The following is a 6,969-nucleotide window of genomic DNA, read 5'->3' as shown; positions in this document are numbered from 1 at the left end:
ACGTGCGGTTCAAATCATAAAACAGGGCATGCTCCGGATTCAAGGACCCTCCCTTCAGTACCGCCTATTGCGCCTCCTGCTGGCCGAAAGGTCCCAGCCGCATTCGCTCACGGGAGTACCGCCCGCGGAACTACTCATGAAACGCACGCTTAAAACGCGGCTGTCCCTCATTCATCCAGCCCTGTCAGACATTGTTGAGGGCAAGCGCCAGTCCCAAATCGAGTGCCATGATCGCTACTCAGTGGGGAGATGCATAGAAATCGATGACCCTCTATTCGTTCTCAATCATGCTTTGGGACCCAAGTGGCTTGAGGGTACTGTAATTGGCAAAGAGGGGGATAAGGTCATAGTGGTCAGACTTAACAATAAGCAGGTATGCCGCAAACATCTGGACCAAGTAAAGAAAAGGTTCAGCATGAACACTGAGGAACCTGAGGAAAATCATGAGATGTCACCCACACCACCGCCAGTGAACGAGCAACAATGACATTCAGCAGCATGCACAGTTCCTGCGGCCAGCCCGGACAGGCAGGAATCACCTCAGGCGACAGAGACGCATGCCAAGGCCCAACCACCAGAGCCCCAACTGCGGCGCTCCACGAGAAAGCGTCGACCGCCTGAAAGACTCAATCTTTGACCCAAAGACGTTGGGGGGGAAGTGATGTCATGTTTGTAATCTTCACATAACTGTAACCCTTATGTAACAATACTGTACACTGTATACACCTGAGTAATACACACCTTGACCACAGGGGGTGAACTTGTGGCAGACACTCCTCACCTGGTCATCCAGGTATATAAAGGGAGGTCCCACGCAGGGTTAGCACTTCTTGGTCCTGGGAATAAAGGTTCAGGTCACGTCGTGACTTTGTCTGCAGTACATGCCTCGTGTGATTCTATAGTAAGGTGTAAGGACACCACAACTCCCCTATAATTTAAAAATCTGTCTATCTCAGCCTTGAATATATTCAATGACCCACAATTCTTTGGGGTAGAGATTCATGACCCTCTGAGAGAAGAAATTCCTCCTCATCTCCATCTTAAATGGGCAACCCCTTATTCAGAAACTATGCCCCTAGCTCTAGATTCCCCAACGAGGGGAAACATCCTCTCTGCATCCACCTTGTCAAGCCCCCTCAGAATCTTATATGTTTCAATAGGATCACCTCTCATTCTTCTAAACTCCAATGAGTATAAGCCCAACCTGCTCAACCTTTCCTCGTAAGACAACCCCTTCATCCCAGGAATCAACCTAGTGAACCTTCTCTAAACTGCCTCCAATGCAAGTATATCCCTCCTTAAATATGGAGACCAAAACTGTATGCAGTACTCCAGGTGTGGCCTCACCAATACCCTGTACAATTGTAGCAAGACTTCCCAATTTTATATTCCATCCCCCTTGCAATAAAGACCAACATTCCATTTGCCTTCCTAATTACTTGCTGTACCTGCATGCTAACTTTTTGCGTTTCACGCACAAGGACCCCCAGATCCTTCTGCACCACAGCATTCTGTAGTCTTTCTCCATTAAATAATATTTTGCTTTTTTATTCTTCCGACCAAAGTTGATAACCTCACATTTTCCCACATTATACTCCATCTGCCAAATTTTTGCCCACTCACTTAGCCTGTCTTTGTCCCTTTGTAGACTCTTTGTGTTGGATTTTTGTTCTTCTGCCCCTGTTAGTGAACAATGGCGGCGGTAAGTATTACCGGGCGGGCGGCAAGCTTCCAGCGCCCCGCCAGGACACTCGCTGCCAGTTTCGAGGGAGCGCGGAGCAGTACTGCTCGGAAGAGGCGAGCCCGTCAACGCCCCTGGTTGCAACACTGATTTTTGGCTGCCGTCCGATCCGTAGCACCGCATAACACGCCCTGGTGGGAACGTCTGTGGAAGAGGGCAGTCTGAGCTGTAGTGGCCGCAGTGAGGTCAGTAATGTCCACCTCAGGTAAGTGTGATTGATTTTTATTTTATCTTTTTGTGATTTATGTTGTGGTGGCGTGAGTTATTTATTGGGAATGATTTTGGTGTTTTTTTTTCATGTTCCCCCTCCCCCTCGAGGCTTCCCTTAGGAGCACCCAGGCCAGCTGTTTAGCTCAGTATTTTCATTTGCTCAGCCGGCCTAGTGCTCTGAAAGAGGTGTGCAACGCCTCCCTTAGCGCTCTGCTCCGAACTCCGGGCCCAGCTGATGAACTTTGTGGGGGCAGACACAATCCATTTGCCGGTGCAAAATTTACCGCTCCGCCCGAGACAACACCGCAACAGAGGCGCAACCGAATTTCTCCCCCTTTCTGTCTTCCTCACAACTTGCTTTCCCACCTATCTTTGTATCGTCAGCACATTTGGCTACATTATACTCAGTCCCTTCATCCAAGTCATTAATATAGATTGTAAATAGTTGAGGCCCCAGCACCAATCCCTGTGGCACCCCACTAGTTACAGTTTGCCAACCTAAAAATAACCCATTTATTCTGACTCTCTGTATTCTGTTAGTAAGCCAATCCCCATCCATGCTAATATATTACCCCCAACACCATGAGCTCTTATCTTGTGTAGTATTTATGTAGCACTTTATTGAATGCCTTTTGGAAATCCAAATACACATCTACTGGTTCCCCTTTATCCGCCTTGCTCATTACATCCTCAAAGAACTCATACATTTTTCAAACACAATTTCCCTTTCATAATACCATGTTGATTCTGTTCAATTGTGTTATGATTTTCTAAATGTCCTGCTACTACTTCCTTAATAATGGATTCCAGCATTTTCCCACTGACAGATGTTAGACTAACTAGCCAATACTTTCTGCTTTCTGTCTCCCTCCTTTCTTGAATAGCGGCAATACATTTGCGGTTTTCAAATCCGCTGGAACCTTTCCAGAATCTCGAGAATTTTGGAAGATTACAACCCATGCATCCACTATCTCTGCAGCCACTGATTTTAAGACCCGAGGATGCAAGCCATCAGGTCCAGGGAACATGTCAGCCTTTAGTCCCATTTGTTTGCCTAGTACTTTTTCTCCAGTGATAATGATTGTTTTAATTTCCTCCCTCCCTTTTGCTCCCTGATTTTCTACGAGTTTTGGGATGCTTTTAGTGTCTTTTGTTCAAAGTCTCTGACATTTCCTTGTTTCCCATTATTAATTCTCCAGTCTCTTCCTCTAAGGGACCAATGTTTACATTAGCTACTCTCTTCCTTTTTATATACCTGTAGAAGCTCTTACTGTCTGATTTTTATATTTCTTGCTAGTTTACTCGCAATCTATTTTCTCCCTCGTTATTTTTTTTTCAGTCAGCCTTTGCTGGTTTCTAAAATGTTCCTAATTTTCTGGCCTATCACAACATTGTATGCCTTTTCTTTCAATTTGATACCATCCTTAACATCCTTATTTAGCCATGAATGGTTCATCCTTCTCATAGAGTCTTTCTTTCACAATGGAATTTATCTTTTTGAGAATTGTGAAATATCTCCTTGAATGTCTGCCACTGCTTATCTTACCTTTTAATCTATTTTCCCAGTCCACGTTAGCCAACTCTTTCTTCATAACTTTGTAATTGCCTTTCTTCATACCTTTGTAATTGGCTCCAGGGTGACCAAGGCTGGAAACGCAACATCCAAGGGTAGGAAGGATAGACAGAAAGGAAAAGGAGGCGGAGTGGTGTTGCTGGTTAAAGAGGAAATTAATGCAATTGTAAGGAAAGACATTAGCTTGGATGATGTGGAATTGGTATGGGTGGAGCTACGAAGTACCAAAGGGAAGAAAACGCTCGTGGGAGTTGTGTACAGACCACCGAATAGTAGTAGTGAGGTTGGGGACAGCATCAAACAAGAAATAAGGGATGTGTACAATAAAGGTACAGCAGTAATCATGAGCGACTTTAATCTACATATTGATTGGGCTAACCTAACTGGTAGCAATGCGGCGGAGGAGGATTTCCTGGAGTGTATTAGGGATGGTTTTCTAGCCAATATGTCGAGGAACCAACCAGAGAGCTGGCCATCCTAGACTGGGTGATGTATAATGAGAAGGGACTAATTAGCAATCTTGTTGTGCGAGGCCCCTTGGGAAAGAGTGACCATAATATGGTAGAATTCTTTATTAAGATGGAGAGTGACAAAGTTAATTCAGAAACTAGGGTCCTGAACTTAAGGAAAGGTAACTTTGACGGAATGAGGCGCGAATTGGCTAGATTAGACTGGCAAATGATACTTAAAGGGTTGACGGTGGATAGGCAATGGAAAACCTTTAAAGATCATATGGATGAACTTCAACAATTGTATATCCCGTCTGGAGTAAAAATAAAACGGGGAAGGTGGCTCAACCGTGGGTAACAAGGGAAATTAAGGATAGTGTTAAATCCAAGGAAGAGGCATACATATTAGCCAGAAAAAGCAGCAAACCGGAGGACTGGGAGAAATTTAGAATTCAGCAGAGGAGGACAAAAGGTTTAATTAAGAAGGGGAAAATAGAGTACGAGAGGAAGCTTGCCAGAAACATAAAAACTGACTGCAAAAGCTTCTATAGATATGTGAAGAGAAAAAGATTAGTGAAGACAAACGTAGGTCCCTTGCAGTCAGATTCGGGTGAATTTATAATGGGGAACAAAGAAATAGCAGACCAATTGAACAAGTACTTTGCTTCTGTCTTCACAAAGGAAGACGCAAATAACCTTCCGGATGTACTAGGGGACCGAGGGTCCAGTGAGAAGGAGGAACTGAAGGATATCCTTATTAGGCTGGAAATTGTGTTCGTGAAATTGACGGAAATGAAGGCCGATAAATCCGTCTGGGTCTGATAGTCTACATCCCAGAGTACTTAAGGAAGTGGCCCTAGAAATAGTGGACGCATTGGTGATAATTTTCCAGCAGTCTATCGACTCAGGATCAGTTCCTATGGACTGGAGGGTTGCTAATGTAACACCACTTTTTAAAAAAGGAGGGAGAGAGAAAACGGGTAATTATAGACAGGTTAGCCTGACATCAGTAGTGGGGAAAATGTTGGAATCAATTATTAAGGATGAAATAGCAGCGCATTTGGAAAGCAGTGATAGGATCGGTCCAAGTCAGCATAGATTTATGAAAGGGAAATCATGCTTGACAAATCTTCTGGAATTTTTTGAGGATGTAACTAGTAGAGTGGACAAGGGAGAACCAGTGGATGTGGTGTATTTGGACTTTCAAAAGGCTTTTGACAAGGTCCCACACAAGAGATTGGTGTGCAAAATCAAAGCACATGGTATTGGGGGTAATGTACTGACGTGGATAGAGAACTGATTGGCAGATAGGAAGCAGAGAGTAGGGATAAACGGGTCCTTTTCAGAATGGCAGGCAGTAATTAGTGGAGTGCCGCAGGGCTCACTGCTGGGACCCCAGCTCTTTACAATATATATTGATGATTTAGATGAATGAATTGAGTGTAATATCACCAAGTTTGCTGATGACACTAAACTGGGTGGTGGTGTGAGCTGTGAGGAGGACGCTAAGAGGCTGAAGGGTGATTTGGACAGGTTAGGTGAGTGGGCAAATGCATGGCAGATGCAGTATAATGTGGATAAATGTGAGGGTATCCACTTTGGGGGCAAAACACGAAGGCAGAATATTATCTGAATGGCGGCAGATTAGGAAAAGGGGAGGTGCAATGAGACCTGGTGTCATGGTTGATCAGTCATTGAAAGTTGACATGCAGGTACAGTAGGCAGTGAAGAAGGCAAATGGTATGTTGGCCTTCATAGCTAGGGGATTTGAATACAGGAGCAGGGAGGTTTACTACAGTTGTACAGGGCCTTAGTGAGGCCTCACCTAGAATATTATGTTCAGTTTTGGTCCCCTAATCTGAGGAAAGACATTCTTGCTATTGAGGGAGTGCAGCGAAGGTTCACCAGACTGATTCCAGGGATGGCTGGACTGTCATATGAGGAGAGACTGGATCAACTGGGCCTTTATTCACTGGAGTTTAGAAGAATGAGAGGGGATCTCATAGAAACGTATAAGATTCTGACAGGATTGGACAGGTTAGATGCGGCAAGAATGTTCCCGATGTTGGGGAAGTCCAGAACCAGGGGATATAGTCTTAGGATAAGGGGTAGGCCATTTAAGACTGAGATGAGGAGAAACTTCTTCACTCAGAGAGTTGTTGATGCCAGTTCATTGGATATATTCAAGAGGGAGTTAGATATGGCCCTTACGGCTAAGAGGATCAAGGGGTATGGAGAGAAAGCAGGAAAGGGGTACTGAGGGAATGATCAGCCATGATCTTATTGAATGGTGGTGCAGGCTCGAAGTGCCGAAAGGCCTACTCCTGCACCTATTTTCTATGTTTCTATGTTTCTATGTTATTTAAGTTTAAGACACTAATTTTTCACCCTCAAACTGAATTTGAAATTCTATCATGTTATGATTACTCTTCCTTAGAGGGTCATTTACTATGAGATCATTAATTAATCATGTTTCATTACACATTACCAGATCTAAAATAGCCTGTTCCCTGATTGGTTCCAGAATGTATTGTTCTAAGAAACTGTCCCGAATACACTCTATGAACTCATCCTCAAGGCTACCTTTGCCAATTTGATTTGTCCAATCTATATGAAGATTAAAGTCACCCTATTATTTCTTGATTTATACTCTGTCCTACAGTGTAGCTACTGTTAGGGGGCCTATAGACTATTCCCACCGGTAACTTATTTCCCTTACTATTCCTTATCTCTACCCAAACTGATTCTACATCTTGATCCTCTGAGCCAAGATCATTTCTCACTACTGCACTGGTCTCATCCTTTATTAACAGAGCTACCCCACCTCCCTTTCCTTTCTGCCTATCGTTCTGAAATGTCAAGTACCCCTGAATATTCAGTTCCCAGCCTTGGTCACCTTGCAACCACTTCTCTGTAATGCCCATCAGATCCTACCCATTTATTTCTATTTGTGCCATCAATTCATTTATCTTGTTATGAATGCTGCATGCATTCAG

Source organism: Pristiophorus japonicus, chromosome 14 (assembly GCF_044704955.1).
Source record: "Pristiophorus japonicus isolate sPriJap1 chromosome 14, sPriJap1.hap1, whole genome shotgun sequence".
Lineage (NCBI taxonomy): Eukaryota > Metazoa > Chordata > Chondrichthyes > Pristiophoridae > Pristiophorus > Pristiophorus japonicus.
Note: the sequence above shows the minus strand (reverse complement) of the source record.